The sequence below is a fragment of the Equus przewalskii genome, chromosome 2 (genome assembly GCF_037783145.1).
Source record: "Equus przewalskii isolate Varuska chromosome 2, EquPr2, whole genome shotgun sequence".
Lineage (NCBI taxonomy): Eukaryota > Metazoa > Chordata > Mammalia > Perissodactyla > Equidae > Equus > Equus przewalskii.
Window position 1 is genome coordinate 19480595 of NC_091832.1, and position 25935 is coordinate 19506529.

Sequence of the window (25935 nt, forward strand, 5' to 3'; positions counted from 1 at the left end):
ACACCAAGTGTATTTGGGAAATGGCTCGGGTGTCCAGAACATTAACAGCTGAGGGGTCAGGGTGGGGGGAGTTTGAAAGGAGTATTGGGGGCAGGTCTTGATTATTCACCGTGGTCCTAGGCTTCGTTCTGTGGGCAAGAGGGGAGCATGGAAGCACCTTAAGGAGGGGAAGCTATGGTCAGATTCACATTTCAGAAAGGTCACAGTGGACAGAGAGAGGTCAGGGAGGAGGGGGTGACCTGGCCCAGGGGTTCAGAGGGTGACAGCGTCATTGGAGAGCATCACATCGGAGTGTAAAGTCAGGGGAAGGTGAGAAGTGTTCCTCCCCAGCTTTGCATCTGCCGACTGTTCCCAACCCAGCTAACGGATGTTCAGACAAAGAGCGGGGTGGCACACTGAGCAGCCCAGCAGTCGGCAGCCCAGCTTCTCTGGTGCATCTCCTTCACTCTCTCCTCTCATTCTAGCCACCACCTCCCCACCCGCCCCAGCCCCCTGCTTGTTCCCAGCCCTCTGGAGCAACACCAGGTCCATGCCCTTGTCTACCACGAAAGGGACAATTCTGAAAACCAGACAGAAGCCATGCCACCCAGTCAGGCGGCCCGTTGGAAATAACCACCAGGCTTGAGAGATCATCCTGCCTCCTCTCTCCTCTCCCTGGGGAACTGGGGACCCGGGGTGAAGATCAAGGAGCGCCCACGTGTCAATGACCTGATTCCTTGTCTGCAGGTATCGATTTCTCTCCCTCCTGACCTTTCAGGAGAGGCGCCCTGAATTCCGGGCCCCGTCATTACAGAGCCCAGAGCCGACGGTGGGGCCTTCAGGAGACCCAGCCCCCCTTGCCGCAGCCCCTCGGGGATGGGATGCGTCTGAGAGAGCAGCCTGACCACCGCTGTCAGCCGGCCCGAGCGTGTCTGAATCGAGGCAAGCGGAGTGGGGCTCGATTCACACCGACTGGAGGCGAGCGGCGAGTTTATGGATCTTGATTACACCCAGCAGGGAGGCCTTCTTAGTGATGAGAGAGAAAATATTCAACAACCTGTCTTTGCAATGTGCTGATCTCTCGGAGAGAGGGACAGCGGGAGGGAGTGGGGGAGGGGTTTGAGAGAAAGAAGGAGAGTGATTTACGATATAGGAGAGAGGAAAAGGATTTTTTTTTAATCCAGAGCTCCCCAAAACCACCTCAATAGTTCCTCTTTCTCATCATCTGTTTTTGCCTCGGTGTAACTTGGAGGCAATTTGATCCCATCCCTGTGGGCCTCTGCAAGCCGGCGCAAAGCTAAGCAGGATGTGGACCTGGGAAGCCTTCCTGACCATTCGCTCAAAGCTGGGAGAAGGGGCCCAGCATCCCTGCCTCTTCCGAAACCCCCTCTCTCCTCTGCCTTTTCACATTCTGCTTTATACTCAAACGGCATCTGCTTGCGCTGGGCCCCAACACAGGGCCTGGCTCATAGTCGCTGCTAATAAATGAGCAAACGGAAGAGTGGGGATGTATCTGGTTTCCCTCCGCCGGCAGAGACCTCGCTGCCTGCCACAGCCCCAGCCCAGTAACTTGTACGAAGTCAGCCCTGGTGACACGTTTTGCGTAAATGAGGGAGTGAATCACAGATCCCACACCCTATAGGGCTTCAGCACTGGCTCTAAGCTGCCCTTTGCTCTGCATGCTATTTCTGGAGCTCATTCTGGTTTTAAATGATACATCATAGGCCCCCAGAAAAAAAAAAGATGTGCGGGGCGGGGGGGGGGGGGGGGGTGCTTTTTTGGAGACTACATTTTCAGTTGCTTCTTAAGAAATCATGGGAACTAGAGTTGTAAATTGTTGGAGCTGAAAGCACTTCCCAGTGGACAGCCACGGGGGCAGGGGGAGAGGGTCCCTCAGTTTCTGCAAGAACCGCCAAGCTCTTCCCTCACGAGCCATCAGAAAGGAGTCCGGGCACTGATCTGATCACACCCTCTTCCTCCTCCGCCCCACGTCCTCTCTCCACCCTCCTCCACTCGCGGGAGGCTCTCCCAGGGCCCAGTTAAGACCTTGCCACGTCCCTTTCTGCCTCAGTCTCCTTACCTGAGGGATGGAGAGAGGCAGCTCGGAAGGAGAAGAAGGCACACTTGCCTTTACGTAAACAAGCAAGATTCCAACCTCCAGTGTGTGTCCTGGGATCCCGTGGGGGGAGGGAGCCGGACGCCCAGGTGGGGAGGGATGGGTGGATGCCAGGCCTGCCCCCACCAGCAGAAGAGGGGAGACCCTCATCTAGGACCAGCCTCCACCTCCCCCTCCCAGGAGAACTTTGCAAGATCTTCAAAGCCTGCGAATTCAGGGTCTCCAGGGAAGTCAGGTATTGGGCATCTGCTGACCCTGAGGCAGGCCGGGTCAGCAAGCTGGGCTCTCCAGGCTGCCAGGGGCCCCAGCGGGGACCTCTGCCCCCCCCCCCCCCCCCCCCCCCGCCTTCCTTTTCCAGTGCTGACCCCAGCGGCTGCTGAGAACCCGTGTGGGCCAGCCCCCCTGCCTCTGGCTCTGTAAAGCTTGGTACCCACCAAGAGAGGACGGGGGCAGCGCCACAGGGACGATGCCCAAGCTCCTAAACTTTACACTGAAAGTTAATCCACTGAAGCGTAGCCCAAAATAAGCGCACTGCCTAATGTGCCGGGAACTGCCGGTCGCGGGGCCAGACTGCTAGCGGATGTCTGTGCATCTCCGCCCGGAGCCTGCATTTAGCGCCAGCGAGGGAGTCTGGGCTGGAGCGCCGCTTTCACACCGACTCGAGCCGCGAGTTTATGGATCTTGATTGCACCCAGCAGGGAATCCTTTTTAGTGATGAGAGAAAAAATATTCAACAACCTGTCTTTGCATTGGGTGTGTTGGACACACTTCCCTGCTTCGGAATCAGACATATGCAAGCTGTGGGAGTAGAGCCGCTGTCAGCAGGCCAGAAACACTCCTCTCCTCTCCACGTCCCCGTGGAGGGGGGCGGGGAGCCCAGAGGGGCCGGCCGGCCCCGGCTAGGCGGGGAGGGGAGAGGCAGCCCCGCCAGCGCGGCTCCCACCTCGGCGTCCGCCTCCTCCCCATCCACGGCCGCCCGCCTGCCTCCTCGGCCTGCCGAGCGCCTGGGCGGTCCTCCGGGGAGCCGCTCCCGCGTGGGGCCCGCTGACAGCGAGCCCAGCAGAATATTGTATTAGTTGGTTGTGAGCTGTGTTCTCGTCAGGGTATCTGAGTTTCACAGAACAGACGGGGTGAGAGTTTTTGTGCTATATCCAGATTGGCTTAAAATAATGTCGTTTTTGTAGCTTATTAAACCACAGAAACTACACCAAAGTCATGTACGCTGCTGCCAGCAAACTTGCAGAGTTGGGGTTGGGGTAGGAGCGAGCTCAGCCCAAGGCCCAGGCCCCAAGGCCAAATCGCAGAGGAGAAGGGAGGCAGCCATCTTCTCCCGATGCCCCATCCTTGGGCAGCAGGCTGAGGGGTCTGCAGCAACCCCTGCCCGCCCAGACCCTAGAACCCCCTCCAGGACACCTGAGAGAGCTCAGGGATGGGGACCCTGCAGGCATAGGGGCTGCAGGGGGCTGAGGCGTGCGCTGCCTGCAGCCAGAGCACAGGCTGAGAAACGACAGGTCCAGACCCTATGTGGGGAGGCGGGGTCCAGGCAGGGTCCAGGCAGGGGGGATGGACATCCCAGTTTCAGCCTGTATCTGGGTTTGTCGTCTTTTTCAGGACTGCAGGAGAGAGGCAGGGCCTGGGGCACTGGGAACGGGAGGGGCCTGCAGAGGAGCACCAGGCGGTAAAGACTCACCGGTGCCCCTCCTGGTCAGAAAGGCCCCCCCCCTTCTTGTCTGACAGAACCTCTCCCTCCCAGTCCTGAAAGAATGGCTGTGTCCCCTACCTGTGGGGAGGGTGGAGACAAGTGGAAAGGGCTCCTAGGAGACTGGGGCAAGGAACAATGCCGCAGCAGCCCTTGCTCTCTGTCATCCTGCCTGGATCTGAAGAATCATGACCAGAGCTGCCTGCAGTGGCCTATCTAATGGAATCTTCACAACCAGCAGAGAGGCGTGTGCTGTAATGATCCCTAAGTGTCAGATAAGGAAACTGAGGCTCAGAGAGGTGGAGCGATTTACCCGAGAACACACAGCTATAGAATGGTGACGTTAGAATTTGAACCCCCAACTGACCACAGAATGAGAGTCCTAACCCCTGGAGCACGGGCCTCGCTGGCATCTGAGACTTAAGAATGAATGACATGCAGCTCCATTTCTCGTACAATCTCCTATGTGAGCTTTTTAGAAATGGAGACACTTAAAGAAAATGAAAAATATTCAAGGGGAAATCGATACCCCCCCGCCCTTTTCCTGATGTGTCCATTGGCCGTCCCTCTGACCTTCTGCCTCCCCAACCTATGTATCCATCAGAAGAGAATCCACGGCCAACCCAAACCTCTCCAGAGCCAGGCAATGCCCTGGCCACTTCCATGGGCACGTGTCTCAGCCACCACGGCCACAGGCTTCCCTGGCCTCCTGAGGGACCTGGGTGTGTGGCAGGAGCTGCTCTCCTCCTGTGGTGTCCATCCACCCAGGTGTCTGGAAACCTGGGAGCCATTCTCAACAAGTCCCTCAGGTTCCCCTATATTCAGTCTGCCACCCACTACTGAGGCTTCTTCCTTCTAAATCTCCTCCCCCTCCCCGACCCCAACCCTACCCCAGCCCGGGCCTTATCACCCTTTTACGTGGATCCTTGCATTCCTCAGGTCACCAGCCCCACTGGCTCCGGTCTCTCTCTCTGCAATCCACACTGCAGCCAGAGTGACCCTCCTAGGGTGACCACGCCACTCTCCCCATCTCAAGGGCCCCCACCACCTGTGCTATAGAACAGAGGTCTCACGCCTTAACCTGGCCTTCGAAGACCCTGCACAAGCCACCCGTGCTCACATCTCTGCCTCACCCCTGTGCCCGCCCCCACCAACCACCCAGAAGGAACGGCCCTCCCAAACCCAAGCTCCCTTGACGCCCCCCTGCTTCGGCTCAGTTAGGACCACCTGCCTGACACTCGGGCTTTGTGGGATCAACTTCACATTCCCCCCAAAAAAAGTCCTGCTGGGAACAAAGAGCATGAGACAGAGAGCATCAAAGCAGTGGTCCAGAGGCCCTGCACAGAAGTCAGAGACCGGGGACACAGCTTTCAGTTCGATACACAGAACCTGTTGGTAGTTAAGATTTGGGCCTGGGCCCAATTCTTAGCTCTGGTATTTGGGCACATTGTCAAAAAAAAAAAACTCTCTTGGTGCCTCAGTTTCCCCAAGTGTAAAATAGGGTAATAACAGCACTTACCTCCTAAATTGATTGTGAGGATTAAAACACTTAATATACATAAAGGGCTTTGAGCAGGCCTGGCATACAGAGTTACATAAATGCTAGCTACTATTATTAATCATCACCATCATCATCATCATCTCACATGGCCCATCCAAGCCACACTTCTTTTGACTTTGACCCCTTTGATCCTTGATGGCCCTAACAAAATCCCCCGCCTCCCTTTTTCTCCTCTTCTTCTTCCTCCCCCTCCTCCTCCTCTCCTCTCTTTCTCTCGCATGCACATCCTTACACACATATATGCCAGATTCATATATTCAGATGCATATGGGCACACATACCCAGGTACACACACTCGCACATGCACACACGCATGCGTACAAGCACCCACATGCTTGCACATCAGCCTCCCCACCCTCAGAACTCTTGCACCTTGGGGTCCTCTGCAGCCGCAGTGTCGGGGCCCTGGTCTCTGTCTCTCTACCCTGTTGCCACATCAGAATCCAGTCGGGAGCTCCCCAAGAGCCCTGCCCAGGTTCCTCCTACCGCCCAGAGGACCAGGCCCACTTCATCCCCAGCCAGGACCCAGTCCCTACACTGCTCGGTGGCTGGGGTGCTGGTGCCTGGTTGGGATGGGGCGAGGCTGGTGCCGTGTAACCAGCAGGCGTGTGGGCAAACGAGATGGTCCCTGGGAGGATGGGAAGTTCCTTCTATATCCTGACTCAGCAAAGTTGCCGCCTTTCTCAGCTCTTGCTCCAGCAGATCCCAGCCAGCCAGCCACATCATTCCCGTGGGCAGGAGGTCCCATCGGAATTAGAAATGTTTGTCTCCTGAGTAGTTTGCCGTCGTCTCCTCTGTAAAGTGCCCAGGGTGCTCCAAGACTTCCCTCACAGCCTCACAGAAGCTTCTAGACAGGGCTCTTTCACACCAGGACCCTTTGGCAACACCCAGCTCAGGCTAGCACTTTTATGCATCCAAGCCTCTATTTCAGGGTGGGGAAGGGGAGATTTGGAGGGAGGAGGAACTGAGTTCAAATGCATAACCTCCCTACTGTGTGATTTCAGGGACATGGCTCAACCTCTCTGAGCCTGTTTCCTCCTGGAGACAAGAATCTGTACTCAGGGCTGTTGTGGGGAGTGAGAAGGAAAATGAATAAGAATGCACTAGAGAAATTCTGAAGTATCAGACAAGGAAAGGTTGTTTACCATCACCTTGCGGGCTGTGCTAGGCTTTCTCCATTGCCTTCTCCCAGATCTGTTGTCTGCTCTGCTCTGTGCCCCAGGACCCTCACCAACACAAAGGGCGTCCCCCAGGCTCCCCGACTCCTGGCTTCCAGTCCAGCTAATGCGCGACACCAGCGCAACAGGGCAGGAAAAGAGAGAGGTTGGGAGTACATCCTCATCTCTTCCCGGACTCACTGCGTCCTGGCACTGCTGTCACAGTCTGTGGGCACAGCTCTGTCAAGTGGCCTCTCTCTGTCCCTCCTTTTGCCCCTTCAGGCCTAAGAGGAGCCACAGCTTCCTCTCCCTATCACTAATGTCCAGAAGCTTCACCATCTTTTGCTGTTTCTCTTACCCTGCCTCTCCCTCTCAGATCAAACTGTCCTCAGTTATGCCTTTTGGGTCTGCCAGCCTTCCCAAGCTGACCCTAGTGCAAATCATAACTGGACCTGCCCGCATCTTCCGTGCTCACCCGGGCTGTTCTGTGTCTCAAAGATGCCCTGGGCACCCAGCTCTGCCACCCCTGCTTGCGGAGTCTCTATGGCTGTGGGTCACTGAGGACTCCCAGGATGAAGCTGGAGAAGACAGGGAGGGACAGGAATGATTCCGGCTGCCCCGCTGGTCCCTGAGCAGAAGGGGCCTCGTCCTGTGCCTCTGGCTGTCGACACTCCCTCCACATAGAGCGGGCAGGCTGTCTGGGTGAAGACCTGCCCAGTCCCTGCAGCCCGGGGCCCCGGGAGACTCAGGGAGGGCCTTTGTCCCCCACACCTGGAGCTCAGCGCCCACTTTCCCTGCGCGGTGCAAGCTCTGGTTTAATTAAGGATCTTCGGAGAGAATTCTCTCTTGTTATTTTCTGAATAAATTAAGGAAGTAACTTTGATGCAATATCATTCTCATCTAATCAAGAACATTCTGAAATTACCATATTGTTTTCCATTAGAAACCCCATCAGCCCCCAAATCAGATAACCAGGCTGGAGGCTGCCAAAGCCCCTCTGTCCTGGGGCGGGTGTGGGCTGTGGGGACAGAAAGGGACTCCTCGCTCCTGCCACAATCCCTGGTTGAGTTCGTGAGACTGCTCAGGGCTCTCAGCAGGGCTCCTCGGCCCTGGTCAGGTCTGGGGAGGGGTCCCCCAGGCCAAGGGCAAAGGGGAGGGGCCCGAGAAGGCCTGAGGAGTGGGTTGAATCTGATCAGAACCCGCCCAGGAGCTTCTTGGCTGTTCGGCTGGGAAGGGGAAAAGGTCAGGCTCTTGACCTCCAGCCGTACTCCCCACCTAAGGCAACCTCACAAGGACAAGAGGAAGGGGTCTCCCGGGTCCCAGCTGGCACCAGTGGGCAAAAGAGGGGGGGCCTGGGGGTCCAACATCCGAGAAAAGGTGGAAGACCACCCACGAGAGGTGAGGCCAGAGGCTGCTGGGGATTTGCAAAATTTCCCTGCGAAGCTGACTTCCCATCTCTGACGAAGCCCCTTGAAGGCTTCAGCTGAGGGTGTCAGGACCACAGCAAGCCCGGGGCCCATGGAGGGAAGATGGGAGGACGCCTGGGCTGGACCATCCTCCAAGGAACCTCACTGCCACTGTCCACGGTCTCCTCCTGGAGCGTACTCTCCAGTCGGTCACACAGGTGGGAGCTGAGGCCAGCCAGAGTCCAGGGCACGACTCCAGGCCCCTTTCTGAGGTCCGTTCCAGGGCTGTGCAACCTTGTACTGAAAGAGACCCATGTCCATCCTTAAGAAAAGAGGGTGAATGAAATTGTTTTTAGAAGTGCCCGGTGATCAAGTCAGAATCTCTTTCTGTTGGTCTATTTGTCCCTATTGTTTTTTTCAGTCTCTGTGACTTTCTTTAACTCTTGTTTCTCTCTCTCTCCCCACTCTCTCTTGCTTTGTCACTCTCTCTTTCTTTTTTTTTTTTTTTTTGAGGAAGATTAGCCCTGAGCTAACTACCGCCAGTCCTCCTCTTTTTGCTGAGGAAGCCTGGCCCTGAGCTAACATTGTGCCCATCTTATTTTACTTTATATGTTGGATGCCTACCACAGTATGGTGTGCCAAGTGGTGTCATGTCCGCACCCGGGATCCGAACCAACGAACCCTGGGCCGCCGAGAAGCGGAACATGCGAAATTAATGGCTGCACCACCAGGCCGGCCCCCTGTCACTCTCTCTCTCTTACTCTCTGTCTTGCTCACTCTCTCCTGTCTCTTCTCTCTTCCCTTCCCTCCTCCTGTCTCCTCTCCTCTCTCTCTCTCCCGACCTCCTCCCTCTCTCTCTCTCTCCTGTGTCCACTTCCCACCATGCTTCAGGCCTTTGAGAAGCCAAGAGCCTTACCTAGACCCAGTGAGGACAACCTCCCCCACCCCCCTACACACACACACCCCGGGTTCCGCCTGGCTCTGCGTCTCCCAGAGCCAAAGCTGGGCAGTGAGGGAGCAGCAGATGCCAGGGAGCAAGCCAAGGCTCTCCACAGCACTCCTGACGCGGCCCCGGAGCCAAGAGGACACGACCAGGCGATGCCATCGCTCCAAAGTCAGTGTGAAGGAGGACACCGAGGGGGTGAAGGAGAATGACAGGGAGAGGGGCTGACACGTGGCAGAGAACGGTGTGTGTGAGGGCGGATGGGGACTGAACAGCGCGGAAGGGTCCAGGGAGGGCGGAATCCCAGGACAGAGTGGGAGCCAGCCCGAGAGGCTTGCTAAGCCCCAGATATTCTTTGCAAGTGGTGAGTTATTCTCCTTGTCTCTGGGACCCAAAGCTCAGCAGAGGGCCAGGCATACAGAAAGCCCAGGAGACATCTGCAGAACTGAATAAATAACTCAGAGAACAATCCACACTGTGGTGTAGGCATGTCCCCCCTACGCACATGGAGGAAGGGGCTCTGGACAGCAGCCTGGATCCACGAGGCCCAGAAAGGCAGCCACCAGGGGGCGCTCTGGGGAGCGGGGTTTTGGCCTTGGGCACGGGGCGGGGGGGGGCGGGGGCGGCGGGCCAAGGCGGGAGCCAATGCTGTCTGCCCTGCTGGATTTGGGGCTGGGAGCCCACAGACACCAAGCACAGCCAGAAAAAGCCAGCAGCTCATAGGTGGATCCATTTATTCATTATGCAAAGGGGTCTCAAAGTGGCTGTTTGTGCCATGCTCCTGGGTGAGGTACACATGCCTCCTGTGAGTGTGGGTGTAGGATGTGCACGGAGGTGGTGGGCACAAGTGTGGGTAGGTCTGGAGTGGGTGAGGTTGTAGACCGAGCAGGATGGGGCGGGATGAGCATGAGTGGGAAGGACCTGCTTGCAGGTCTAGGGGGAAACAGCCCATGACTGGACAGAGCCTGGACCGCGGGAGGGGTCCAAGGGCAGCACCCAGCCAGAAGGCGCAGGACCAGTTCCACTGCTGCTGCTCAGCTTACTTTCTGCTCTAACCCTCAGGGGTGGGGGGTATTTTCTTCTAGAGACCTTGCCCACGGATTTCCAGGACCCCCACAATCCCTGGGGGCTGCCATCTCCCCTGAGCCCACAGTCAACCGCTTGACGTTGACAGCCTATCTTACCACAATGGGCTCAATCTGAAGTCACTAAGAGGTGTTTTAATATATTTGGCTTGGTGAATACTTCCCACAGTCTCTTCCAGGTTTTTCTGGCTTTGATTTCCAACTCAGCTCCTGCTAGCTGGCTGCCTGACACACAGTAGGGATCCCTGCTGGCCCACACTGCTGGAGCTGCCTCTTCCTGATCTCCACCTCCTGTCCCAAGCTGAGGCAGGTCTCGAACCTCCCTTGGTCACTGGGGATTAACAGCTGCCTTTCTTTCTAGACTACAGGTCTGGCACTCAATTTCAGTTCTGAATTGCTCTCCCCAGCCCCCACCTTCCCTCCCTGCTGCTCCCCCAAATGCCCAGCCCCAGGGAGCCAGAGAAGGGCTGGGATCCCCTTAAGGACTCCAGCATTCACCCCCAGGCAGCCTATAGGCTGCTCCCAGAAGACATACCCAGTTCCTGGCCTGAGCCCTGGCTGGGACCCAGCCCAGCGCGTAGGGACGCCCCAGCCATGGCTGGCTGAAGCTTGTTGTCTAAGCTGGCCTGGGGGTGCCTGGGAGTGAGTGGGAGGGTGGCCCCACAGGGCTCCGAGAGCAGGCACACCCTGGGTGAGGTCATGCCTGCTTCACACCTCTGGTATTCCGGCTGATCGCTATCTCCTCCCCCAGCCCTCAGGTTACTCTGCAGCAAGAGGTGGGCAGAAGAGATGCTGATCCTGCAGACCAGGCCTGAGGCAAGACGGGGCTGTGGCTGAGTGTGGCTCCCAGCACCACCCCCGCCTACCTCCTGCTGCCCCACCAGATGGACAGACAGACAGAGCTGGCTGCCCCATGGGAGAAACATCTGCTCCCCAGTATCCCACCTCTACCAAGCTAAACCCTGTCCCACGGCTGGGCATCCCGGGAAGGACGCTCCCCATTCCTCACCCAAGAAGCCAGCCCCCAGGAGGAGGGTGTCTGAGGGAGGGGGCAGGTTCCCAGAGGGCTTTCCCCTTGGGAACACACTTCTTCACCTCCCACCCCGCCCCCTGGGCCTCCTCACCTCTGCCTCAACCAAACTTTCACAATTCCAGTAGCCATTTTCAATAGGGGAAACATATTATTTATCCTGCAAACTTTTGAGAATGAAAGGATGATGATCAGATGCTGAGAGTGTCCCAGAAAAACCGGATAGATGGCTGCCTTAATTATGGAGCCCCCAACCTGTGCTGGACCCCCAAGAAGGCACGTGGGCATTCTGATGGGCTCCAACTCTGAGAAAGCCTGACTCCTTGGCCTGGGGTTCTTCAGCAGAGAAAGGTCCAGCTTTTTCTCAACAGGATGGCAAGGGTAGGGAAGGGGTTCCCGAGGGATCAGGAACGGGGCCCAAGTGCCAGCAGCTTTCAGAGACTCGGCGCTGATGTTTCATATTCTCTTTACTCCCCTCATCCGTGGTTTGAGTCAGGGAACTCGAAGCCCTGAGATGACGGCAGGCCACACTTGTTGGGGGGAAACGGGATCTTCCCGGGTGATGAAGACATCCTCTCCCCTTCCATCCCTCTTCATGCGCCAACACACACCCCTCCACTCCCTCTCCTCCTGTCTGCCTCCTTTATACGCTACAGCTAAGCCAGTGCCTCTCAGAGTGTGGTCCTCAGACTGGCAGCATCAGCATCTCCTGGGAACTCACTAGAAAAGCGCATTCTTAGGCCCCACCCAACCTACTGAGCCAGAAACTCTCAGATCTGAAGCAGTTAAGAGCATTGCTTCACTCCTCAGACTTTAACGGATGTACAGATCACCTATTAAAATACAGATTATTGGGCCAGCCCGGCGGCACAGCGGTTAAGTGCGCATGTTCCAGTTTGGCAGCCCGGGGTTCGCTGGTTCGGATCCCAGCTGCGGACACGGCACCGCTTGGCAGGCCATGCTGTAGTAGGCGTCCCACATATAAAGTGGAGGAAGATGGGCACGGATGTTAGCTCAGGGCCAGTCTTCCTCAGCAAAAAGAGGAGGATTGGCAGCAGATGTTAGCTCAGGGCTAATCTTCCTAAAAGTAATAATAAAATAGTAATAAAATATAAATGCAGTTTAGGATTCCAGAGGTCTGGGAGGGGGCTGATAGTCTGCGTATCTTCGAAGCTCCCAGATGAGGCCCTGGTGCTAGTCCACAAACCACACTTGGAATAACAAGGCCCTGGACACCCTAGTTTTCTCCACCCTGGCTGCACTTTAAAAGTGCCTGGGGAGCCTTTAAAAATGCCAATACCTGGGCCCTGGCTCCAGACATTCTGATGTAATTGATCTGAGGTGAGAGTGGGGCATGGGCGGGTTTTAAAGTCTGGCTGGGTGATTCTAAGACACATCCAAAGTCCTCAGCCGGGGGCAGGCAGACGTGCTTGACCTGCATGCACCCCGTGTCCCCACTCGCCCTCTGGGACCCCTTTCTCTCCTCGGTCCTCCTTATCCCCTTCCACATCTCCTCACCCACATCTGCAGGCATGTGACACCCATACGTACAAGTACATGGACAGACAGAGCCTCAGACACACACAGAGCAGGCAGGCAGGCATGATTGCACACGCCCAGGCAAACGCAGACACGGACAACCCATTTGTATACATGCTGTGAACACCCTCAGGGACGGATAGCTAGATGGACAAACGCGAGCAAACAGAGCCTGCAGGACCACACACCAGCCATGAAGGAGTCAGACCTCCTCCAACTGTTCCAGTGGTGTGACTCTCCGTCCCATTGCTCCAGACGACGGGAGCCATCAGTGCCCGGTGGCAGGCCAACCCAGCCTCAGGATCTCCCAGGGGCCTTGGGCACCACGCCTGCCCCACTGCCCAGGCAGGCCAGCCACGGAGGGGCACGCTTCCCGGGGGGCTGTGGGTGTCTTCAGCCCCCAGCGCATCACAGTGCTGCTGAGTCCTGGCCTCCTTTGAGTTTACCGTCCCGCGCCCCACCCCCACCCCGTGTGCGGGGGTGCGGGGGGGCGGGGGGGCGGGGGGGGTGGGCCTCCACAGACAGGCCTGATTGATGGCTCAGGGGGCCTGTGGCTGCCGCAGGCCTATTTTATGATGTCATTAGGCAGCTTCGGCAGCGGGAAGGAATCCCTCCTGACATCATAAAGAACTTGATATTTCGCTAATGTTATCTTGGCGGCGTGTCGCCCTGACATTTTCTTTCAGCAGCGCTCCCCCCAGGACCTGGAGTTGTCTAACTACAGCCTGGAAAAAATGCAAAATAGGCAAATGCCCCCTCGGGGGACAGCGGGAGAAAGCTAATAGACCAGGCCCGGCTCCCCACCCACCGAGGGGGTGTAGGTGGGAAGCACGATGTGTTTGTCAAAGGGGACCCAAGGCTGCCTTCCTCCCGCAGCCTCCTCGCAGCTTGGGCCACCTCTGCCCAGCAGTGGGAGGAAGTCGGACGCTGAGGTTCCAGAACCAGCTGGCCACCCAGAGGCTACAGGACTTGGACAAAGCCCCTGACCTTCTGGGCCTCAGTGACCCCATCCACACCACTGGGGATTTGGCCCAGACAATTTCAAAGACTGTCTCAGGCTCTGTTGAGGGCCTTGAAGCTGCAGGGGAGGGCGCTGGGGTCACAGAGGTAAGAAGGGGAGACCCCATCCTAGGCTGGGAACTGGAACTCTACAGACAGCTGCAGAGAAGCTGGGTGGCATGGTTTACAATCCCCCACCCCCAGGAAGGGTTTGGGGGGACAGACACAAAATGCCAAGAGGTTTCCCCAGCCTGAAGCCCCGTGTCTTCAAAAGACCAAGACCAGCCGCTGATTCTGAGGCAAAACTGAGGTGGCCCTGGTGCAAATTCCTTGCGCGGGCCTGGCAGGCAGTAGCCAGCAGAAAGTGACCATTCTCTCCTTCCGAGGGCGACACGGGTGGCTCAGGGCTTGGTAAAGGAGAAAGATCTGACAGCCATGGGTGCCTCCTAGGTCCACTTCCCAAAGAGCCTCGGGTTAAATCAATCTCCAAACCCTCTTCCACCCCAGCAGCCATCACCCACCCCCACCCCCGACTCCAGATTCCCTGGCAGATGGGCCTCCAGCTGACTACCTCCAGAGATGGGGAGCTCACTCCTTCCCCCAGGCAGCCCAGCCATCCTGCTCCCTGTGGCTTCCCCGAAGGGGTTAAACTCCACCTCCTGGGCCTGGTGGGATATGGCTGCTCCCACCCCCCAGGACAGTCCTGCAGAGACACCAAATGCCTCCCCCAGTCCCACCCCTGCCCCATCCCCCTGCAAGAGTGCAGGAGGAGCCAGGGTTGTGCTCTGTTTTCAGAGGGGGAATATTTGTCTTCAAAGAGCGTAACTGGCCGTTTTAACCTGGGGTCCATGGTCAGAACTGCAGTTGAATAGAATATGTCCCCTGTAATCCTCTGTATCTGATTTTATGCCTTGAAAAACACTGTTTGAGAAGGGTCCGTAGGCTACAGCAGACTGCTAAAGAAGTCCATGGCATTAAAAAAATAGTTAAGCAGTCTGCTCTGGAATCCAGACAAAGCCCCTTTTAGCCATCAATGTGTCGGGTTTGGGAAAATCATCCTGGCCTGGGCGTGTGTCCCAGCTCTGGAGAACCCCTCCTCCCCATCTTTGAAGAAAGGACTTTAAAAGTAAAGGTGGGTAAGACCAAGACCCGCTCCCAGGTCTCACCTTCCCCCTCGTGTTTCCTCTGTGCCCTGAGGTGACTCTTCTGCCCGACCCCTAGCCTCCTGGATCTGAGCTGAGCAGGCCACCCAGCAGACAGTGATGGCCCTGCTGAGGGTCAAGCATGGGTCTAGGGGGCAGGCAAAGATGGATTGGACCCAATCATGGCTTCTGGAAGTTCTCAGCGTGTAAGGTAGACACCCTTTAGCACACCTGCCTGTCCACCCTTCCCCAGCAGAGCAAGGGCTTCCTGCACGACCCCTCGGCCCAGGCTGCCCCCTGGGTCTAATCTCTGGGCTCAGGCCCTTCCAGCACCTAACCGGACTACCTACCTTAACCTGAATGCCCTCACTCCCGTGGAGAGGCTCGCTGAGCGCGAGCCCCCAAGAAGGACCACCTCAGCCTTGGATGCGCCTGCAGCCCCACTGCCTCAATAGAAAGGTAATGGCGAAGTAAGGCCCCTCCAGAGCTGCAGGAGAACAATAACCTCGGCTCGCCCCAGTGGGTGGACAGCCACTCCTCTGCTTTGGTACTCTCCAAAATGATGAGCAGCTCTTCATTCCACAAAGATTGACTGAGCGCCCATGATCTGCCAGGCACTGTTTCAGACGGTGGAAACAAAGACAAAAATCCCTGCTCCGAAGGAGCTTACATTCTCCTGGGAAGACACCAGCAGAAGAAAGTAAATAAGTAAAAATCATGGTATGGTATACCAGAGGATGAGAAGTGCTATAGATAAAATAGATCAGAAAAGGGAGCGTGTTCCTCATGAAGAAGGTGACATTTGAATAAAGACCTGAAGGGGGTGGCAAAGGGAGCCATGAGGATATCTGGAGGAAGAACATTCCAGCAAAGGGCACATCACATGCAAAGGTCCTGAGGCAGGAATGTGGCCGACACATTTTGGGATCAGCCAGGACGGCGGTGTGGTTGGAGGGAAGTGAGATGGGGGAGAAGAACAGAGACAGTGACAGGTGGGGAGGTTGATCACACAGGGCCTTCAGACTGCTGAGAGGACCTCCGCTTTACTCCACGTGAGATGGGAACCACGGGAGGTTTTGAGCAGACAAGTGATATGACGTGACTTGAATGTGAACAGGATCACTATGGCTACAGTGTAGAGAAAAGATCATCGGGGAGTGGTGGGAAGATGATGGCGCTCCGCCCGCTGCCATGGCAGTGGAAGTGGAGGGAAGTGGCTGGATTCTGGGTGTGTTCCGTAGGAGGAATGACGCACGCCAGGCATTGCCCCTCGCCCTGCGCACCATCTTCTCTCAGCCTCACAACCACCCTGTGAGGTAGATGTTTTATCCCCATTGTACAGATAAAGAAACCGAGGCTCAGAAAGGTCACACAGCCAGGAAGTGAGAGATTCGACCAAGGCTTATCCCAACCCAAAGTCCAGGTTCTTCACAGTCCACTTCAGTGCCTGCCTGGTCAGGATCCCAAGAAGGAGAACGCCTAGCCACGGACCCCAAGAGAGGGGAACAAAGGCAAGACACTTACCAGCTGAGAACTTCATGCTAATTTGGAATTGTCCACAAACTGTCATCCTAACATGCTTTCTTTTTACATCAAAGCTCAAATGATACTTATTGGTGTTACAGGTGTCTTTATTTTCGTGTATACGGTTTCCAACTTTTTTTTTTTAGGAAGATTAGCCCTGAGCTAATGGCTGCCAATCCTCCTCTTTTTGCTGAGGAAGACTGGCCCTGAGCTTACATCCCTGCCCATCTTCCTCTCAGTTTCCAACTTTTAATCAATTGTTTTATTTTAAATTCCATCCAATATCATCAGTGAAGGGAAAAGCCTGCAAGGAGAGGGAAGGCATTTGATAATGGCGAGATCTGAACGGGGGCACCTCATTTCTCCCCAGAGTCAGGCATCAGCGCTCATGTTCCAAGCACCACTGCGGGCAGGGAACCTGGGCAGACAGGAGTGACGCTGCCCCAGGCCCTGCAGGATGAACCGGAGAGACATTTGCAGCCAGCACCGGAGAGGGACCACATCCAGGGGGAGGCTGCCTGGGGATGAGCCTGGGACTGAGCAGGGTGGGCCAGCTGGGGAAGGCTGGAATCAGAACCCAGACGGGAGGAAGAGCAGCGTCACATCCCAGGAAAGGTCCAGCAATGGCAGAAGGGACCGTCCGCAGACAAGCAGTTGAGCTGGGGCGGGGGGCTCCGAAGTCCGAGCTAGCGGGTCTTCCAGCCGGCCGTGGGGCCACCCTTCACCGGCACTGTAGGAAGCCGCAAGAGGGAAGGAGAAAAAGTCGTGGGGTCTCACTCTGAGCTACTGCCGGGGGCGATTATTAAAATGCAGTGAGGTGCAATGGCTTTAATTTAAAGAGCCCCAGGAGACTGCGTGGCTCTGGGGCTGAGTCCACATGGGGGATGGGAGTGGGGAGCCCTCCCTAGAGGTTGAAGTGGGGCTTCTAAGGCTCATCTGTCACCTCCAGAGCAGCCCAAGGCCAGGTCTCTTCAAGTGAGTTGTTAGAAGGGAAGGCGGGAAGGACAGAAGGATGGAGACCAAAAAAAGGAGAAAGGAGGGGGAGTGGAAAGAAGAATAGCAAAAGGAATGGAGATAAGACAAGGAAAGAGAGGGAGAAATAAATAAGTCAGAGCAGGCAGGTCCTTCTGCAGAAGCCCCAAGCCCTGCTCTGGCCGGGGCAGCAAAGCTTCCCTTCAAACACAGCAAAGGCTCATGAACGTCCAGGAGGCTCCAGCCACTGGGCAAAGACTGAAATGGTGACCCAGAGCTGCTGCAGTGACATGGAAGGTTCCATCCTGCTCACCTTGATGCAGCTGTGCCTGCATGCTGAAACAGATACTAACACCCTCACATGGAGATGTGCACACCCAGAAAAGCACCAACACACGGGCGCAGCCACGGAAATGCGCACTGACGCATGTCCGTGGGCAGAGTTACAGATGTGTACAACACCCAGAGAGGCACAGAGGCGTTGGAAAGGACACAAATGCTGTCCAGTGACGCTTGCATGGATGCCAACAGAAAGGCGTGGACCCACGTCCCCAGATACCGACAGAGGTGGTCAGATGTGCCAATAGGGATACACCTGCACAGATATTGAAAGATACATACACATGGACATCCACAGACACAGGCAGAAATGTACACACACACAGAGACCGACAGACGCATACATGCCAGAAGTTCACTTACACACAGATGTGGAGGCATGCATACACAGGTACACACTGATGCACAGGCACACCTTGACACGTACATGAGCACAACTACATAGATGTACTTAATTCTTGCACTGACAGGTGATGCATATACGCACACATTTATAAGGACACAAGCTCCCGGATGTATCCTCAGACACATGCACATGCACAAAGGTACACTCAGAGACACAGGCTGACATGCTCAGGTATTGCCAGCAGCCAGGCAGACACACACACCTCTGGGCTCTGCTCTGAGCTCAAGCCCCGGGTCTCAGCATCATCCCTGAGCTGGCTGTCCTCAAGCCAGGTGCTCTCCTGCCCGTCTCCCGCCAGCTGCCCGGCTTTGACTAGCTCCCTGGCGCTCAGGCCCTCCCACCTCCCTTCATCTGCCCATTGGCCCTGGCCCAGGCTCCAGGATGGCAATGGCCCCATTCTCCCAGGTGCCGATTCAGCCAAATTTCACACCCAGAAGTGGAGCCAGGCCAGCAGGGCTTGTTGCAGCCCGCTTGGGGCATCGGTGCGGGGGTGGCGGGAGGGAGCCAGGATCCTGTAGTTGCAGAGAGGGGAGCAGCCCCAGCTGCTGTGCAGGCCTGCCAGACAAGGCTGCCGGCTTCCTCTTCTCCAAGTCATCCACCCTCTGCAGGCCTCAGGCTCCCCACCTCTGAAATGGGACAATATGCCTGTCTCGTTGACATGTCAATTAAATGGACACATCACCTCCCAGATGACAAAGAGATCTTGCCTAACCTTCTGTTGTGTCATCTTTATGAGAACCCTAAGACGGGGTGTTATTTTCCACGTTTTATACTAGAAAGCTGAGCTCAGGAAGGTTAAGTCACTTACCCAAGGGAGCAGACAGGACTGGAACCCAGATTCTGCCTCCAAATTCCACATCTTTCCTGGCCAATAAATATGCAGAGCATGAGCTGCCAGAGTCCAGTGACTTGCCCACAGCAGACATCGCTAATCGATCACAGTCTCTTTTTTTGGTGAACTCAGACTTGGCCTCGGAATCCTTCTCAACACACCACTCCAGACAGACATTCATAATTGGCCAGAGTTGGCACCCAGGATGAAACTTACTGCCATCCTGTCACCACATTTAAGTCATCTAACTCATAAGGTGGACGTCACAATTAAATAAAACCAAGGGCAGAAAGTGCTTTGGAAGAGCACAAGTGATGTGCCTATCAGAGGAATTTTAGTACAGTTTCCAAAGGCTGTTGACATTCAAGTCCTCTCAAGTTTCACCACACTGGGGTGGAAGATTAGGGACAGGACAGCCAATGTCATTGCTCCATTTCACAGAGGAAGAGACTGAGGCTCAGACAAGTGAGTCCAGGGTCACACCACTAAGAGTCAGAGGTGGGACCAGGAGTCAAGCATTGATTCTTGTTTCAGTGCTCTTTGAGCATGCACGGCCCCAGACCGGCCAGGCCAGAGTGTGTGGGTACAGGGGAGCGAGGGCTGGGAGGGCAGCAGGCGGACCCAGTGTCCTCCCAGCAGAAAGGAATCGACCCCACAACTAATTGGTTCAGAGTGCTTCTTTTGACCCTAATTAGCTATTTGTCCTGTCTCCATTTGCATACCAGAAAAGATGCAAATTTGCATATTTGTAAATGAGGCCGGGCCTGGATGTGGGTTCTGGAAGAGCTTGGCAGTTGCTGGCAGGCAGGAAGGCAGCTGGCTCCTGAAGCATGGGCCACGCAAGGAGGAGATGTGGAAGACAGTTCCTTGGCTCGGGGCTGCAAGGTGCTCTCAGCAGGGGTCAGACAAGACGGCCCACCTCGCTCCCTCCCCCAGGGCTGAGTGGTGGGCAGGGAGAATGGGTGAGCCTAAGGCTGCTATTTTGATTAGATGAAACAAGGAGGGGGGGGAATATAAAGTAATTTCAGGACGCTCTGTGCTGGGAAGCCTTCTGTTCCCGTCCTTGGAGAGAAGCTGTAACACTCACAAAGGGAGGGACGTCCCCCTCCACCTCACTGGAGAGGCAAAGGCTTGGGAGGGAACCGGGGTCAGGGGGAATCGACCCCCAACACACACACACACACACACACACTCTCTCTCTCTCCTCGACTCTCAGAGGCACACCTACACACTCACACATCTACAGTTCACCTACGCATACACACACACACACAAGCCTCAGCCCCGCAGCAGCACCCTGACACGCAACACCCCCAGACCCACAAAGATACTCCAACAGGCAGCTCTAACTGGAGAGGCACATTCGCACATGCAGACATGCCCAGACTTCCCGCCACATACACATTCACGCCCTTACACATACAGACGCACACTCAGACACTCGAACATAGATGTAGGCATACAGACTCATTTAAGCTGTGCGTAAATATTTACATACACGCACACTCAAGACATACACGAGCACATCCTTGCTAAGGCCAAATTCCCTGGCAAGTTCTGGAAATTCTGACCCCTCTGCCGGAGTCTCTCGTGCCTCTTTGGGAAGAGACAAAGGAAGCTGGGGAGCCACCCTTCTAAGGAAAGAAACAGGTGTAGCTCCAGGGAATTGGACCCCAAGTAGGGAGTGGTCCCTTCTCTAGGAAAGCAATGACAAGCAATGCCCCACTACCCTCTGGGCTTTGGCATAGGGCTTGGAGCAGGGTCTGGGTGGGCCTTGACAAAGAGCAAAGCATGGTGGACAGGGGACACGGGGGACAAGGGAGCAATGACACATTGGTAGGGCCTGGCCCGCGCATTAGGCAGGAACACATCAGCGCCTCCAGAATTCCCATGGCGCCAGTGTGGAACGGGGTGGCGCCAGCTGCTGCACCTTTAGGCACGCAGGCACCAAGATGCCAGGCTCAAAGGGAACCCCAGACCCATGGGACTTCCCAGGATCTGGGGCCTGGGTGCTGGACCCTGGGGTCAGGGACAAATGCCTCAAGTGCTGTTCTCATTCCCAGCACGTCCTCCCCAATGCCTGCACCTCAAAAGGCAAGCTCAATAGCTCCGTATTTGTAAATTAAATATAGCCGCACTCCAGCTTTCCAAAGAACTGGGAAGGAGAGAAGGAGAAAGAAAAAGAGAGAGAGGAAGAGAAGAGCTGCCGCCCTCAGGAAAGTCTGGCTGGTACAGATTGCCTGAGTCATGAATATTCATCTGGCGAATGAGGAGAGCGGGAGTTTGCATAACAGCTCCACCCACCCAACTGAAAGAAATGTCACCGCCTTTGCCAATAAAGTGCCAAAGGAAGCCGGTGGAGGCTGCCAGCCAGACGGTGCCAAACTGCTGACTTCCACTCCCAGGCGTGGAGAAAGCACATTGTTTCCGGCCCAAGGAGCCGCCACTTGGGGCTGAGGGAATGGAGCTGGCTGCAGGGAGAGAACCAAGACGAAAAGTTTCACTTGCCACCCACGGGAAGCCTGGTGGGCAGAGCACCTGGGTCACAGCCCTGCCCAGAGCCCCTCCAAAGAGAGGCTCAAACCCCGCTGATGGAGGGCACCCACTCTGGCTGACCACCAAGGGCCCAGGTCCCAAGGGCAGGCTCCCGGCTGAGAGCTCCATGCTTGAGACTCCCTTAAAGAAATCTCAAGAGGGTCCTCATGAGTCCTGGGTGTCACTAGAGACCAAGAGGCAGAGGGACAAACTAGCTGTCACTTCGGCGCCTAAGTCCATAGTAACCTTGGCCCCATTTTGCAGGAGGGAACACCCAACTATGGTGACTCTTCCCTCTCTGGGTCACACTCACTTCCAAGACCCAGTCCCACTCTCTCTTATTCCAGGAAGTCTTCTCTGAGCCTTTTCCCCAAGACAGAGTCCATCTCTCCATCCCCGGTAGCCACCAAGGCCTGAAAGCGTGCCTCGATGCCAGCCTGTTTCCTGCCATGGCTGCTTCCTCCCCAGGCTGAGCTGGGAGGTCAGGGGCTGTGGTTGATGAGTGGTCTCAGAGTCCCAGCCCCGCAGGAGATTCAGAGAAGGCATCTTGAGCAATTTGTGGAACGGAGTCATTGTCTCCCATCCCTTCCCATCCCTGTTCCTGTACCTGGCCCTGGGTCCTTCCTGCTGCCCCGAATCATGCTTGTCAAGTCCCCGGGAGGGGACGCATCCTGTCTCGGCAGCTCAGTCGGGGCCCGATGGGATGGGCGCTGAGCGGCTGGCCTACCATCCTCGGGCCCCGCTCCCCACGGAGAGAGCGGAGAGCCTAACCGCGGCATCCCATCCTCGTGGCGGCACCCACTGGGTGGTGTTACGAACCCGCCTGTCTGCCCGCCACTCCGCCACAGCTGGCTCCCTGCAGTAATTACCTCCATGAATGGAAGACGCAGAGCTGGAGGGAGGACGACGTTCTCTTCGTACAGAAAAGCAATTAGGGCTGTGGGCGTCTCCAGCTGCTGTTCCTGTTACGTAAAGTTTGGGATGTGTATTTGGGACTTAATGAGGATATTTATGTGTTCGCATCTTACCTTCACAGACTGTTCATTTCAAGCATCCCAAGTATTCTCGGGCCGAGTACGCAGCAGTACAAGCCAGGCGACAGGCTCCAAGGGAGCAGGACCACCTCTGGGTACCAAAGAGCCCTCTCCCAGAGCTCACGGAACCCCAGAAATCAATGATGACATACCTGCAGCCTGGTTCCCTTCTGCAGCATCCCTGACAAGTCCACACTCCACTTGAGGTCTCTGGGGACTGGAATTCCTTCACTGCCTCTTTCACGGTTAAAACATCTGCAATTGTTGCAAAGTTCTTCCCGGAACTGAGCCAAAATCTGCCTCCTTGCGGCATCTTTGCACTGGCTCAAACACTGCCCCAGGACCACACAGGACATGTCGCTCTCTCTGCCCCAGGTCAGCCATTAGTCCTGCAGGAGGTAAATGGGTGTTAAATTGAAAACATTTCTGGGGTCGAATAAGTTTGGAAAAACTCTGCGTCGAAGTTTCTCCACTGCAGGACTTCTCAGAGCCTTGACGGTGCTCATACGCTCTGAGCTGTGGGTGCAGCATTTCGTGAACGTGTTTGCTCACAGAACCCTTTTCTGCAGAAAAACCTCAAAAAGCTAAGTTTCCAAGGAGCACGTTTTAGGAAACTGCTTCTGCAGGTGAAAAGCAGGGGCCTGATTCCTTGGCCTGAGCTCCTTCAAGCATTTCTCCTAGACTGCACATGACTCCTGGGCTCTCCACAGCCTGGTCGTTTTCTGTAGGTGAGCCCTGTCCACGTGTCTGTGTTCCTCCATGCTTCCTGAGGAGCTCTGGCCCCTGAGAGTCCAGAAGTTCCTTTATCTCCCCATGCTCCCACTGATGCGATCGAAACACCAGTGGAGGCCTGGCAGCTAAACCAGAATGTCTTCCCCAAATGTCCTTCCCACAAGCCCCCACCGAACCTCAGTCCTTCTGCTGCTCTCAGGCCTTACAGCTGGAACCCACAGACAGACCCCCTCATACCAGGGGCTCCAAACAATGGGGTGCCTGCTGTGCCTTCCCCGGACAGCCAGAGGGTGGGCCCAGGTGAGCCCCAAATATCTGTGCACCAACTAGTAATTCACACCCACCTGGGCTTTTTCACAGCATCACCCAAAGCATGGATTTGTTCTGGCATCTAGTCACCTCAGACTCGCAGACAGAGTGTTCCAAGCCCCCAGGTTCCAGGCCCGGAAGTCATCCCAGACTGAGGTTCACACATGCCCCGGGAGGCCCCGGCTCCACCAGGCCTCCTCTCTCCTGCGCCTTTAATCGCCCCTCCATCCCCCGTTCTCATCATCCTTCAAGTATGTGTTCAAGCCCAGGCAAGGAAAAGAGCTTCATCTGACTGGCCAAGTCCACTAGATTGCTAGTGGCTCCCCAGCCTGGCTGTCGGGAGAAAGACTCTAAGGCCTCCTCCGGGCTCGGCAGCATGGTTAGTGATGTCTGCCAGTGCTGGGGAGGGGGGAGGTGGCACACGTGCCAGTTATTGCCATCCCTAATCAAGGCTCAGTTCCTTACCCTCAGATCTGCATCCCCCAGCTATAACCCTCCTTTCTCCCACAGCAAACTCCCCCACTCCTCCACTCACCCACGTACAGGCCCTCTCCCACAGAAACGGCCTGCTCTGAGGGCACCAACAAACCCCTATTTGTCAAGTCCCATGCCCTCTCTTGGTCTCAATGCCTTTGCAGCATTAGACATGGTTGACCTTTCTCTGGAAATTCACCCCCGCCTCCATGGAATTCTGAGGCCCTTGATGCCCCTGGGAGCCCCTCGCCTTCCTGACCACTCAACCTGTTCATTCTCCATCGCATAAATGCTGCCGTGTTCCGGGGCCCGGTGTTCAGCCGTCTACTGCGCCTGCCGGGGCAGCCCCTCGCTGCGAGAGCTCAGACACCACTTTGCCCCTGGGGAAAAGACCCCCGTCACCTGTGCCTCTATGCCCAGCAGCCACTATCACAAAGCTCTGACAGCCCGGCGCCTCCTCCTTCCTCCAGAATCAGTCCCTGCTGTTGGTTTCCCACCACCCATCATCCTCCCAGGCTCCAGGACCAAATTCTTGGCTTGCGTTTGACTCCTTATCCACATCCATTAAATCACCATGTGCCGATTCCTCTTATTTAATATTTATCTAATTTACGAAATGAAAATAGCTTTATTATTTGTTCTGATTGAAAGACATGATATACGCTCAATATTAAAAAAAAAAATCAAACCAATGTTTAAAATTATGAAAAAGAAAGTAAAAATCACCCAAAATCCTTCCGCCCAGATATAACCACTCCTAGCATTTTGGTGAACAGCCTTGCAGACATATCCCTATGCATACATACACATAGAGATCTATGTATATAATTTTATAGACGAAGGATTGTATTATACATCCTGTTCTCGCGGACACCTGCTTTTCTCTCTCAACAATATGTCATAGACATCTTTCTATGTCAATATATAGAGCTGTACAAAATTATTTTAATTACTTCATCATATTCCATTGTATGGATGTGTCACACTTCAACTGGGTCTCTATTGATTGTTTAGACTGTTGTCAAGATTTTACTCCCATAAACAGTGTTGTGATAAATAGCCGTGTGCATATGTCTTTGCTCGTTTTTGCAATCATCTCCTTAGAATAAAACCCCACAAATGAGATGGCTACAATAAGGGTATGCTAGTTCTGATTTTGCCACCCTGCCCTTCCGGAAACTTGCAACAATGCACTTCCATCTGCAGCACTCCGGCTCCTGCCGGCCCGCGCCCTCGCCAACCCTGAGTGCGAATGGTTGGCGAAATGACAAAAGGCAAACGACACTCACTTTTATTGGCATGGCCTAGATTCTTAGTAAATGACTATCTTTTCACATTTGGGGTCATTTGTAGTTATTTTCTTTGTGAATTGCTTGTTCATGTCCTTTGCACATTTCTCTAATGAGATATTTATCATATTCTTAGTGAGTTGTAAGAGTTCTTTGTGCATTTGAGATCAGATTAAACGCTTGTCTACAATATATGTTTTCTCTTTTTCCTTTACTTTTCCTTTAATGGTCTTTAAGGTATTTAAGTTTTTAATTTTCATATATTCAAATGTATCAATCTTTTATGATTCCGGGATATCACCTCATGCTTAGAAGGGCCTTCTTCACTTTCAGATAACCAAAATATTCATGTATATTTATGTCACTATGGTCTTCGTGGCTTGATCTTGGTGGAGTAAGGCAGAAAACCAGCTTTATCGCAACATCATTTATAAAATAGCCCATGTTTTTCAAACTCAATAGAAATGCCATTTTATCATATATGAAATTCCCTTAAATACTTGCATCCATTTCTAGACTCTCTTTTCGATCCCAATGATCTCCTATTCTTACATAAAAATTTTCATTTTTGTCCCGTTAGAGAACATTTTAATATCTGCTAGAGAAAGCATCATTTTTCTTTTTAGGAATTTTCCTGACTACTCCTATTTTTCATTCTTCCAGATAAGCTTTATAATTATTTTTTCTAATTCAAAAGGAAAAAAAGGCATCCTGTCAGGGTCTTGATCAGATTGTCTTAATTTTGTACATTCGTTTAACGAGAACTGAAATCCTTATAGTATTAAATCTTTCCACCTAAGAATTAGGTGTCAGATTTATTCAAATCCTTTCAT

At 54.7% G+C, this 25935-nt stretch overlaps 1 long non-coding RNA gene across 5 annotated transcripts in view; it reads right to left on the reverse strand.

Moving 5' to 3' along the window:
- Positions 1–25935, reverse strand: part of LOC103549512 (uncharacterized) — a 175807-nt gene that overhangs the window by 94207 nt on the left and 55665 nt on the right. For 2 of the 5 annotated variants that reach the window (XR_011537456.1, XR_011537457.1), the window contains 2 exons: positions 22451–22687; positions 22134–22226 (listed from right to left, as the gene is read on the reverse strand). The exons of 1 other annotated variant lie outside the window; for it this stretch is intronic. This is a non-coding gene — a long non-coding RNA (uncharacterized lncRNA). Of the gene's footprint in view, positions 1–22133; positions 22227–22450; positions 22688–23374; positions 23571–25935 lie in introns of those variants that run through there. 2 more of the 5 variants (XR_011537459.1, XR_011537455.1) reach the window with 2 other exon arrangements.